Source organism: Tachyglossus aculeatus, chromosome 4 (assembly GCF_015852505.1).
Source record: "Tachyglossus aculeatus isolate mTacAcu1 chromosome 4, mTacAcu1.pri, whole genome shotgun sequence".
NCBI classification, from domain to species: domain Eukaryota; kingdom Metazoa; phylum Chordata; class Mammalia; order Monotremata; family Tachyglossidae; genus Tachyglossus; species Tachyglossus aculeatus.
In genome coordinates this window covers 108,381,373-108,394,823 of record NC_052069.1, presented here as the reverse complement: position 1 = coordinate 108,394,823, position 13,451 = coordinate 108,381,373, and the positions used below count along the sequence as shown (strand labels likewise).

The window sequence follows — 13,451 nt, the reverse complement described above, 5'->3', positions numbered from 1 at the left end:
TATTTATTGAGTGCTTACTGTGTGCAGAGCACTGTACTAAGCGCTTGGGAAGTACAAGTTGGCAACATATAGAGACAGTCCCTACTCAACAGTGGGCTCACAGTCTAGAAACACCTGTTCACATGTTTTGTTTTGTTGTCTGTCTCCCTCTTCTAGACTGTGAGCCCACTGTTGGGTAGGGACCGTCTCTATATGTTGCCCACTTGTACTTCCCAAGCGCTTAGTACAGTGCACAGTAAGCGCTCTTCTAGACTGTGATCCCTCTGTTGGGTAGGGACCGTCTCTATATGTTGCCGATTTGTACTTCCCAAGCGCTTAGTACAGTGCTCTGCACACAGTACGCACTCTTCTAGACTGTGATGATGATGGTGATGATAGTGGCATTTATTAAGCGCTTACTATGTGCAAAGCACTGTTCTAAGCGCTGGGGTAGAGACGAGGTAATCAAGTTGTCCCACGTGGGGCTCACAGACCTAGTCCCCATTTTCCAGATGAGGTAACTGAGGCACAGAGAAGTTGTGACTTCCCGCTGTTGGGTAGGGACCGTCTCTATATTCATTCGTTCAATCGTATTTATTGAGCGCTTACTGTGTGCAGAGCACTGGACTAAGTGCTTGGGAAGCCCATGTTGGCGACATATAGAGCCGGTCCCTACCCAGCAGCAGGTTCACAGTCTCGAAGGGGGAGACGGACAACAAAACAAAACATACTAACAAAATAAAATAAATATGTACAAGTAAAATAAATAAAGTAATAAATATGTACATATATACATATATATATAGGTAGTCCTAGGCCCAGTCCTTAGGGCCTCATTCATTCATTCAATTGTATTTATTGAGCGCTTACTGTTTGCAGAGCACCGTACTAAGCGCTTGGGAAGCACAAGTTGGCAACATATAGAGACGGTTATTCATTCATTCATTCAATCATCTCATTTATTGAGCGCTTACTGTGTGCAGAGCACTGTACTGAGCATTTGGGAAGCACAAGTCGGCAACAGATAGAGACGGTCCCTGCCGATTTGTACATCCCAAGTGCTTAGTTCAGTGCTCTGCACACAGTAAGCGCTCAATCAATACGATTACATGGATGAATGAATAAATACGAATGAATGAGCGAATTGATGAATGAATACGAATGAATGAATGAATAAATACGAATGAATGAATGAATAAGATTAAATGAATGAATGAATAAATACGAATGGATGAATGAATGGACAAACGAGTGAATGAATAAATACGAATGAATGGACGAATGAATAAATAAATATGAATGAATGAACGAGTGAATGAATGACTACATACGAATGAATGAATGAATGAATAAATACGAATAGATGAATGAATGGACGAACGAGTGAATGAATGAATAAATACGAATGAATGAATGAATGAACAAATACGAATGAATGAACGAGTGAATGAATGAATAAATACGAATGAATAAACGAATGAATGAATACCAATGGATGAATGAATGGACGAACATGAATGAATGAATAAATACGAATGGATGAACGAATGAATGAATGAATAAATACGAATGAATGAACGAGTGAATGAATGAATAAATACGAATGAATGAACGAATGAATAAATGAATAAATATGAATGAATGAACGAGTGATTGAATGAATAAATACGATTGAATAAACGAATGAATGAATACCAATGGATGAATGAATGGACGAACGTGAATGAATGAATAAATACAAATGGATGAACGAGTGAATGAATGAATAAATACGAATGAATGAACGAGTGAATGAATGAATAAATACGAATGAATGAACGAATGAATGAATAAATACGAATGGATGAATGAATGGACGAACGAGTGAATGAATGAATGAATAAATACGAATGGGTGAATGAATGGACGAACGAGTGAATGAATGAATGAATAAATACGAATGGATGAATGAACGAACGAGCGAGTGAATGAATAAATACGAATGAATGAATAAATACGAATGGATGAATGAATGAAAGAGCGAGTGAATGAATGAATAAATACGAACGAATGAATGAATAAATACGAATGGATGAATGAACGAACGAACGAGGGAATGAATAAATACGAATGGGTGAATGAATGAATAACTACGAATGGATGAATGAATGAACGAGTGAATGAATGAGTAAATACGAATGAATGAACGAACGAACGAATGAGCGAGTGGATGAATGAACGAACGAGTGAATGAATGAATACCAGGCCACTAGTCCGGCCGGGGGCTCGTGCCGCTCGGGGAGCGCGGCCGCTAGAGGGAGCCCGCGGGTGGGCAGCGGCGCTCGGAGGCCGGACGGTGCGCGGACGCCCGTTTTTGCCCCTCGCGGGCCGCCGTAGCCGCATTCTATAAAAGAGTTGCGGTGGGGCCTAGCCGGCCTTTTTCGGGCCAGGATGGGACAGACGCCACCTCGTGGTGCGGCGCTCCACCTCCTCTTTACCGCGGTAAGCACCCCCGCCCAGGACGGTGGGCGGTTTCCCCAACCTTCTTATAATTATGAGAACGATTGATTGCTTGATAATAAAAATGCTGTTTGTTAGGCCCTTACTAATCAATCGTATTTATTGGGCGCTTACTGTGTGCAGAGCACTGCGCTAAGCGCTTGGAAAGTCCAATTCGGCAACAGAGGCGGTCCCTCCCCAACAAAGGGCTCACGGTCTAGGAGGGGAAGAAGATAACCCATCAATCAATCAATCGTATTGATTGAGCGCTTACTGTGTGCAGAGCACTGTACTGAGCGCTTGGGAGAGGACAAGTTGGCAACACAGAGAGACGGTCCCTACCCACCAGTGGGCTCACAGTCTAGAAGGACAGACAACAAGACATGCAGACGGGTGTCAATGCTATCAAAGTAGAGTTGTATCTATATAATAATGATGATGGCATTTATTAAGCGCTTACTATGTGCCAAGCACTGTATTAAGCGCTGGGGAGGTTACAAGGTGATGAGGTTGTCCCATGGGTGGGGGGATCACAGTCTTAATCCCCATTTTACAGATGAGGTCGGTCACTGAGGCCCAGTGAAGTGACGTGCCCAAAGTCACACAGCTGACAATTGGTGGAGCCGGGATTTGAACCCATGACCTCCGACTCCAAAGCCCGAGCTTTTTCCACTGAGCCACGCTGCTTCTCTGATATAGTAATAATAATGATGGCATTTATTAAGTGCTTACTCTGTGCAAAGCACTGTTCTAAGCCCTGGGGAGGTTACAAGGTGATCAGGTTGTCCCATGGGGGGGCTCACAGTCTTAATCCCCATTTTACTGATGAGGTCACTGAGGCCCAGTGAAGTGACGTGCCCAAAGTCACACAGCTGACAATTGGTGGAGCCGGGATTTGATCCCATGACCTCCGACTCCAAAGCCCGAGCTTTTTCCACCGAGCCACGCTGCTTCTCTGATATAATAATAATAATGATGGCATTTATTAAGCGCTTACTATGCGTAAAGCACTGTACTAAGCGCTGGGGAGGTTCCAAGGTGATCAGGTTGTCCCATGGGGGGGTGCTCACAGTCTTAATCCCCATTTTCCAGATGAGGTAACTGAGGTACAGAGAAGTGAAGTGACTTAGTAATAATAATAATAATGGCATTTGCTAAACGCTTATGTGCCAAGCACTACTAAGCGCTGGGGAGGTTACAAGGTGATCAGGTTGCCCCATGAGGGGGGGCTCACAGTCTTAATCCCCATTTTACAGATGAGGTCACTGAGGCCCAGAGAAGTGAAGTGACGTGCTCAAAGTCACACAGCTGACAATTGATAGAGCTGGGATTTGAACCCATGACCTCCGACTCTAGAGCCCGAGCTCTTAACACTGACTCACGCTGCTTCTCTGAAAGGATAATGATGGCATTTGTTAAGCACTTACTGTAATAATAATAATGGCATTGCGCGCTTACTATGTGCAAAGCACTGTACTAAGCGCTGGGGAGGTTACAAGGTGACGAGGTTTTCCCATTGGGGGGGCTCACAGTCTTAGTACCCGTTTTACAGATGAGGTAACTGAGGCCCAGAGAAATGAACTGACTTGCCCAAAGTCACACAGCTGACAATTGGTGGAGCCGGGATTTGAACCCATGACCTCTGACTCCAAAGCCCGAGCTCTTCCCCACGCTGCTTCTCTGATATGATAATGATGGCATTTGTTAAGCGCTTACTATGTGCCACGCACTGTTCCGAGCGCTGGGGAGGATGCAAGCCGATCAGGTTGGCCCACGGAGGGCTCACAGCCTTAATCCCCATTTTACAGATGAGGGAACTGGAATTTGAACCCATGGCCTCTGCACATCATTCATAAAGTAGAGTAATAGATATGCACAAATATACGCAAGTGCTGTGGGGAGGGAAAGGGGGTAGGGCGAGGGGGAGCATAAGATGGAGATTACTATGTGCCAGCCACTGTACTAAGCGCTGGGTGGATACAAGCCGATCGGGTTGGACACAGGCCCTGTCCCACATGGGGCCCAGTTTCAGTCCCCATTTTACAGATGAGGTCACTGAGGCCCAGGGAATTAATTAATGATGGTATTTCTTAAGCGCTTATGTGCCAAGTACTGTTCTAAGCGCTGGGGTAGATACAAGGTCATCAGGCTGTCCCACGTGGGGCTCACAGGCCTAATCCTCAAAAATCTCCAGTCTCTATATGTTGCCAACTTGTCCTTCCCAAGCGCTTAGTACAGTGCTCTGCATACAGTAAGCGCTCAATAAATACAATTGAATGAATAATCCCCATTTGACAGATGAGGGAACGGAGGCACAGAGAAGTGAAGTGACTTGCCCAAGGTCACACAGCAGACAAGTGGCGGAGCCGGAATTAGAACCCAATACCTCTGGCTCCCCGGGCTCTTTCCACTAAGCCGTGCCGCTTCTCTGAGAAGTGAAGTGACTTACCTAAGGTCGCATAGCAGACAAGTGGTGGAGCCAGGATGAGAACCCAGATCCTTATTCATTCATTCAATTGTATTTATTGAGCATTTACTGTGTGCTGAGCACTGTACTAAGCGCTTGGGAAGTACAATTTGGCAGCATATAGAGACAGTCACAGTCTAGAAGATCCTTATGACTCCCAAGCCCGGGCTCCATCCCCAATGCCATACTGCTTTCTTACCTATCTATTACCATGAATTGCTGAAATCTGGTTGTGGGCAGGGAATGTGTCTACTATTAATATTCATTCAATTCAGTTGTATTTATTGAGCGCTTACTGTGTGCAGAGCACTGTACTAAGCACTTAATGATTATAATGATGGTTTTTGTTAAGCAGTGTTCCAAGTGCTGGGGTAGATTCATGGAAATCAGGTCGTACCACATGGGGCTCACAGTCTTAAATTCCTATTTTACAGATGAGGGAACTGAGGCCCAGAGAAGTTGCCCAAGGTCACAGCAGACAAGTGGTTTCCACTAAAGCCACACTGCTACTATTGTACTGTCAAGTGTACAGTGTTTTGTACACTAAGCATTCAACAAATACCACTGATTTATTAATTGGACGTTTGCTATTCATTCATTTCATTCATTCAATCATTTATTGAGTGCTTACTGTGTGCAGAGCACTGTACTAGGCGCTTGGGAAGTACAAGTTGGCAACATATAGAGACGGTCACTACCCAACAATGGGCTCACAGTCTAGAAGGGGGAGACAGACAACAAAACAACATGTGGACAGGTGTGCTATGTGCAGAGTACAGTACTGAGCGCTTGAGAGATGCAGTGGAACAGATTTAGTAGACATGTTCCCTGTGCACAAGGCGGTTAGTGTAGGTGGGCAGAAGGGGTGGGAGAAGGATCCATCGGGAATGATGAAACAATAGAGCCCAGACAGGTGTACAGAATGAAATAACAAGGATTCATGCTGTGTGTGACCTCTAGGCAGTGTGGTTTAGTGGATAGAGCATGGGTCTGGAAACCAGAAGGGTTTGGGTTCTAATCCCACCTCTGCCACTCACTTCTGTCACTTATGTTCCTCAGTTATCTCATCTGTAAAACGGGGATTAAAGCTGTGAGCCCTGTGTGGGGCAGGGGCTGTGTACAACCCATTATCTTGTATCTACCCCAGCGTTTAGAACGACGGTGATGAGCATATAGTAAGAGCCTAAGTGTTTGCCGTTTGCCAAGCGCTGGGGTAAATTCAGGACAAGGCAGATGCAGATCCCAGGGAGCTCATAGTTTTTAGAGGGAAGGGGAAATAAAAGGTTGCACCCCCATTTTGCAGATTAGGGAATAGGGGCCAAAAGACATCAAATGATTTGCCCAAGGTCAACCTGGGGAAGAATGTGCTTCTGCTGTACTCTGGGCAGGTTCAGAATGCCTGCCTTCCTCTAGCTAGCCCTGCGCCTAATCAGTGTGTATGTGCTGTTAATTGCTTTTATTTTCCTCCAGCAAAAGAAAGCCACTGACCCAGGAAAGGTGCCGTCCGGAGGCTGAGGTGAGCTGGAGCTTTCTGAGGATAACAATAATTGTGGTATTTAAGACTAGAGAATTTGAGATCCCTATTGCACGTTATCCTTTTTTTTAAATGGTATTTGTTAAGTGCTTTCTTGGTGCCAGGCAGTGTACTAAGCTCTGCCCAAGCTGCCAAAATTCTGTGGTGGCTGCCATCTACATACCCTCAACTTGCCCTTAGTAACTGGACTCTTAAGTACACATAATAATCATAATAATGATGGCATTTGTTAGGCACTTACTATGTGCCAAGCACTGTTCTAAGCACTGGGGGGATACAAGATGATCAGGTTGTCCCACGTGGGGCTCACAGTCTTAATCCCCATTTTATAGATGAGGGAACCTGAGGCCCAGAGAAGTTAAGTGACTTGCCAAAGTCACACAGCTGACAAGTGGCGGAGCAGAGATTAGAACCCATGATCTGGCTCCCAAGCCTGTGCTCTTTCCACTGAGCGATGCTGCTTCAATCACGTCACTTAAGTGCTTGGTAGATACTATAATCAGGTTAGGCACAGTCACTGTTCCACATGGGGCTTGCATTGTAAGTAGGAGGGCGAACAGGAATGAGTATAAGGGAACTGAGACAGAGATACCTTTAAAAATGGGGGTTAAGACTGTGGGCCCCATGTGGGATAGGGACTGTCCAACCTGATTGGCTTGTATCAACCCCAGTGCTTAGTATTGCCTGGCATATAGTAAGTGTTTAATACCATAAAGAAGTTATGACTTACCCGTGGCCACACAATAGGTAAGTGGCAGGTGGGACTAGCCCCCCAAATCATGAAATGTTACCCCTGGGCCACAATGCTTCACTTCCCCATTTTACCTGTGAGGGGACAGAGGCCCAGAGAGGTGGAAAAGATGCTAACCGGGTGGCTGATCCAGGACTCAAGGACTCCCAAAACTTTTCCAGAGAGATCTTGGGAGCCAATCCCCCCAACTGTTCATCCTGCACCTAGAGGTGTTGCAGATGCGGCTGCAGTGCCACATTTGTGTCATTTGGTGGCAGAGAGGATAAGGCTATGTCTACGCTCAGTGTTCAAAAATTAATGAACACTCAGAATGATTAATAGCCTGACAGTTTCCCAGGGAGCATCCAAGTGGACATTGCATACCGCTTTTGACACCCTGGAACCATCCGAGGTGTGCTTCTGCCTTGCCTAATTGTTAATTGGTGACTGTAAACTTCTATTTTTCTGTCTAGGCTTTGGCCAGAGGCTGAAATGAACTGGCTAGAAATGGTGAGTGAGCTTTCCAGGGAGCTTTTTTTGAGGATTGATGAATTCTGTGATTTTTCTAGCGATAAGGACTCTGAATGTCCCTGGGCTTAGATTTGAGCCTGTCTGGTGGTGGTGCAACCTGAAACCCCCTCCATCCCCCCCCCCCCCCCCCAAAAAAAGACTTCCAGGTTCCAACTTGTTGAATGCTAGCCTACAGGTGTCACAGGTGAGGCTATTCTACCATGTCTGTGTCATTGGGTGGCAGAAAGGAAGTGGCCTTGTCTACGCTCAGTGTTCAAAACCCCGTGAGCACTCAGAATGGTTAATGGCCCAACACATTCAATGCAGGGGTGAGAAACAATGAGGCTGTGATTTCTTGGGATGGAACTGTAGGCGTGGAATATTGGGGTGGGGAGGGGGGAATTTGTCCTGAGATACTTATTATATGTCCTTCATCTTCTAGGAGTAGTGGGACCATGATCCTGTAGCCCCAGAAGAACTGACGTTTTGGGAATGAGGTGAGGCAGGGCAGTTGGTGGTGTTTGCCCCTAAAGGCGTTACAGATGGGGCTGCCGTGCCTCGTTTGTGTCATAGGTGGCATAGAGCAAAAGGCTATGTCTACGCTCAGTGTTCTCAACCCGTGAACACTCAGAATGATTAGTAGCCTGACAGTGTCTGGTTTTGTTTGTTGAGAATCAAAAAAAATCCAGGCTATTGAATGTCCTTTGTAGACCTTGGTTCTTCATTGCCCATGAATATCAGCTGTCACAACTCCTGGGTTTTTAGCGCTTTTTTTTCTTCTGTTGGGATGAAGGCCTTATGTACATGTGAGTGCCGATTCAGAAGCAGCTAATGGTTCTAACTTAAATATTCATCTTGTAATTCCAGCCTCTGTTGGTTAGAGAGTACCATAGGGGAGGTATTCATGTGAAAGACCCTCCTGAGTGGGTTCCTCTCCCTTTGTGTCAACCATCCCATTCTCTGCTGCCCAGATCACTTTTCTAAAGTCTAGTTGTGCACACCCCTCCCCACTCGGAAACAACATCACCATTGACCTTAAATCCCTTGTAGCTTTCCCTTCTGTCTCCTGCCATGACTTTCATCCATTTCATGATCATATCCAGGAGGCCTTCCCTGACTATTTTCCCCTAACTTCCTTTTCACTTAACGTGGTCAACACATATCCCTGTACCTACTTCACATGCCCTATTCCTAATCATTGTATGTGTTAAAAGATACAAGATCATCAGATAGGTTACCATGCATCAGTGGCAATCATATCCCACGTATAAGGCTGTAGGATTGAAAGGAGACAACAGCTTGTCCCAGGAAGGGCAGATGCATTGCAGTCATTTCTGGCTGCTTCGGACCAGAAGTTATCTCTTGCCTACTCTCTCAGAACCCTGGGTAATTACCAAGTCAGGTAGAAGCAAGTGTGACTAATTTCTTGGCATCCAGAGTGGTGCATTGTGCCACTCGTGCCAGTTTCTACAGTCAATGTGCCAATGAATCTTAACTGCTTGGTGGTTTTGCACTTAGGTTCCCTTTTAAGGTGGAAAAAACGAGAGGCTATTTTCACCTAGGCATTTGCTTTGGTTTCCAGGTGGAGAGGACAGTGTGCAATTACTGCGCAAACTGCTGTGGCAGCAAGTTTAGTTTTCAGTACAAACCTTCCCTGTGGCCCAGATTGGAAGTTGTAGGAAGTGACTAATGGCTTGTGGCGATGCTCCCCTTGATGAAAGTCTGTTCATGTCCACAGTTCTTCACCTACAGAAGACACTGGCTGACTAGATGCATTTGGCATTCTGCAAATGGCTGACTGACAGGATAAATACCGGCTGGAGTAGAAGGTACGATAGCAATAGTTTTTGTTCTTAAGCACTGTGGCGGGGAATAAGTCAGAAGAGAGTGGGCACTGCTGGGGCTTACAGTGTAAAAATGAGGTGGAAAAGACTTTGGTAACAAGCCCAGTGGTAAAGGTGAAAGAATTAATGTAGCTATGAAACAATATAAAAATGGAATTCAGAATACAAGTCCAGTGGTGGTAAGGGAGACATGTAGGGGCCTCTGGGTGCAGCCTCCCACTCAGATCATCCAGTCCAGTCATATCTGAAGTCCTGGACTAGACTGGAGGAGCTGCTGCTACTGGTTAAATCCTCAGAGGCCCTGCCTTGATGGAAGGAGTTGAGGGTGGTGAGTGGTTTATATAATCCTGGCCAAATAGTTATGGATCCTGCTGAAAGGCACTCCAAAGCTCAGGTCCCTGCCTGTGTGTTTTCTCTGGCCTTCCTTGCTCAAAACAGTGATTGGGTGGGGCCTGTCTGGCAGTAATGTGCTTGTTTTGGGCATGACTGACCCACGCTGACCTGGAGGGACAGCTGTGTCTGGACTTGGCTCCCTGAAGGCTCACGATGACTAATAGCTTGCAAAATCTGGCAGGGCTTAAATGCTGGAGAATTTCCTCATTAACTGGGCATTATTGGGGCCAAAGGTGTCATTAGCCAAGCGGGTGACTGCTGGATGGAAAATGAGCCATTTAATTGGGAAAAGGGCATTGCCTAATAGCAGCAGCTTCCTAAAAGAATGCTAATTAGGTTGAGCTGGCTCAAGATGTGAACGTTCTGCAAGAATCTGAGGTATTCGCCTGCTTTCAAAATCCAGAATGGGTTTTATCCATCAGAAGCTAGCACCTTCAACCCAGATATGAAGCCAGTGTTCCCCAGCTATAGCTGTCTCCTCATTATAGGGCCTGCTGCTACTTCTATGCTTGTAATTTCTCCAATACACTTAGAAGGCTTTGCAGAAAGTAGATGTGTAATAAGTGGTGACTTAACTCTTCATTTGGCCTTATTGAGGTGATACCTTAGAGGTGCTTCTTTGATGGGGAGAGAACTTTGGTAGGCTCGTCTCTAACAGCCTACTTAATGATCAGGGAGCTATAACTGTTCAGGTGTCTGAACACTAGGGAGATGTTTGGTTTTCGTAGTCTAATATTGTGTCATGAAAAGATGGCCAGTTTGGGGGGAAGATCTGCGGGACAAGGGGTTATTCTGTTGACTTGTCAAATCAAGGCCTTGGTGTCACTTCCTAAATGTCACTTGGTTGATAATGACTGCCCCTCAAATTTAGCTGCATTGCCATAGGAGTATCACCAAGCTTTTAGGGGTTATTGGGTGGCAGCATGTTTTTGAAAGTTCTGGTTTTTTTTCAAAAGATTTTGGCTGCGTGCCTCGCTACCCCCACCGTACAACTGAACAGTAGATATGAGAGGTCTTATCCTTAATAAACTAAGATTAATAGTTGATACGTAAGTGTCTCTCTGCCTTTGATTCTTGGTCTTTGCTTGCCAGTCTCCACATCACACATTCTGAAAATGATGTTTGTCATTTAGGCTTCAGTGAGCATTGGATTTGGTTCCTCGTTTAGTGGAACTGTTTGTCTGTGGGATAGTCTTTTAGCTCCACCTGACACAGGCAGATTTTTTTAGCAAATGGTTATGTTGTAACATTCTGTTTGGTATTTGCAGGGACAGCTGCTGGTTCTCTGGCAACTTCACGCCAAGGCCACCCCTGGAGTTGGGTCTACACTACGTGGAGAAAAATACTACATTTTGAAACACTTTGGGCTTGGTGTGGTGATTAGTCAAGAGATTTTCAAAGCTCTTCAGTGGAAAGTTGAATCTAAAAATCTGTGATTGACACTTGAGAGAACCCAGTTTGTTGTAAAGGACTTTCATTGTGGTAAACTTCCTTGTGCTGCAGCGTCTCGAGCACAATATGACAGATTTATTTAATGCCTTTCTCAAAAACTAGAGCATTTATTTACGTGCTTTGAAACTTCATAATAAATTGGTCTTTACATCCTTAATTAAGTTTTAGCATTCTGATTAGCTGAGTTGCAGTACAGCCTGCTTTGTAAGAATTTTCACGCCTCTTCCCAATTCTCTCTGTGTTCCCCTGCAGCAGAAGAGTGGCCTTATTTTTCAAGATTGGCAGCCGGTTGTGAAAAAACTTAGAAATGAGGCATGCATGTCTTCTCCCTGTTCTTCCCCACACAGAAGCCTTTTTAATAGTTCATTTTCTCCAGTTAGAGAAAATAGCAATTACAACTTAATGCTTACTGAGGAAATTGATTAGCAGGGAATAGAAATCTAGCCTCTTAGCAGCCTTCAACTGAAAATTTCCTTTTGAATAACCAGGACTTTCAGCTGACTCTAGAGGGTAAAACTCAAGACTGGGCTTCACAGTAACTTCAGTCCTGCTGTTTATAGGAAGTAAGAAATGCAGGTTTGGACAACAGCAAAGGGATTTTAAAATGCTCAGGTTAAATCTAATCCCCCAACTGTTGCAGCCTGACAGAAAACAGAAGCAGTGTGGTCCGATGAAAAGAGCATCAATCATCACTTGTCCTGTTGTGTTGACGTTGGGATTTTGGGAAAGTCATTTCCCTTCCTGCTCAAATTACCTCATTTGTAAAATGGGGATCAAGACCGAGTCCCATGTGGGATATCATAATAATGACAGTGTTTGGTTAGTGTTTACAGTGTGCCAAACACTGTTCTAAATGCTGGAGAAGATACGAGTTAATCAGGTTCGACATAGCCCCTGTCCCAGTGGTTATGTGGTTGACAGTGTAGAGAAATTGAGCAGGGAATGTGTGTTGTACTGTACTCTCACAAGTGCTTAGTACAGTGTTTTGCCCACCATAAGCTCTCAATAAATATGATTGAATGAATGTCAGTGTGACGCCCATTGTGTGTGTGTGGGTACCCTTACATCTGATTCATTCATTGAATTTATTTATGTATTCATTGAGCGTTTACTGTGTGCAGAGCACTGTACTAAGTGCTTGGGAAGTACAAGTCGGCAACATACAGAGCTGGTCCCTACCCAGCAACGGGCTCACAGTCTAGAAGGGGGAGATAGACAACAAAACAAAACATGTAGATGCTACTGGAAGGATTCTTGGAAACATTGACTGATTTAAAACTAAACACCAGTGAACAAACTCAGGAAAAATGCTGATGGCCTTTTTGGACAATGGAGTGAGTTACCATAGGAGATTTCTCCCCAGTGGCTCATAACTACCTCTGGTTTCACTACCTTAAGGGTAGTTAGAATTTCTGTGCATTCACTCCCTGAGGTTCTGAGCCCTCTGAATGTTAATGAGTAATCCTGGAGATGGGAAGAGAAAGTGCTTTAAGAGCAAGTATAGGTGACTAACAGTATATTATCAGGCAAGAGGAGGCAGATCTTTCTTTTGCATTAGGGCCCTGTAAGATTTTTGATCAAAGATGCTGAGTCTTGAGTTGATAGCTGGAATTGTCTTTTGTTAATTATGACTGGTGACAGTATGGCACTTACTGTACAGTAAACACATGGGATTTAGTTATTTCAGAGAAATGACTCACCCAAGGTCATGTCAGATAGCTGGCAGAGCAGATTAGAACCCAGGCTTGTGTTCCAGCCCACACTGTTCTGTAGAACAACAGCCTTTATGGACTTCCTGTATGGCCTTATTTTCCTTAAATCCTGTTACCTATCAATTAGCACGTACTGTGAAGAGCACTGTGCTAAGCGCTTGGGGAAGTACAATAAAAATGGTGGGAGACATGGAACTTAGAAACTAGAGGGAAAGTTGCAACATTGTTTTAGGAATGGGTAGTGGTGACTTCTTACAGGTTATCAGGTGTTCTCAGGAGAAGCAGATCTACTTAGCAATAATGATATTTAAGTGCCTTCTTTGTGCTAAACACTAAGGTGGATACAGGCAAA

At 44.7% G+C, this 13,451-nt stretch overlaps 1 long non-coding RNA gene and 3 other non-coding genes across 4 annotated transcripts; all 4 read left to right on the top strand.

The window, feature by feature from the left end:
- Nucleotides 1–2,401: 2,401 nt before the first annotated feature.
- LOC119926484 lies at nucleotides 2,402–11,544 on the top strand. The gene is made up of 6 exons (XR_005450333.1): nucleotides 2,402–2,460; nucleotides 6,395–6,440; nucleotides 7,662–7,698; nucleotides 8,141–8,195; nucleotides 9,437–9,527; nucleotides 11,204–11,544. It is a non-coding gene; the product is annotated as an uncharacterized LOC119926484 (long non-coding RNA).
- Nucleotides 7,406–7,539, top strand: LOC119927568. The gene has a single exon (XR_005450560.1). It is a non-coding gene; the product is annotated as a small nucleolar RNA SNORA17 (small nucleolar RNA).
- On the top strand, nucleotides 7,880–8,016 carry LOC119927566. Its single transcript, XR_005450558.1, has one exon. It is a non-coding gene; the product is annotated as a small nucleolar RNA SNORA43 (small nucleolar RNA).
- LOC119927564 lies at nucleotides 8,219–8,351 on the top strand. The gene has a single exon (XR_005450557.1). It is a non-coding gene; the product is annotated as a small nucleolar RNA SNORA43 (small nucleolar RNA).
- Nucleotides 11,545–13,451: the final 1,907 nt, after the last annotated feature.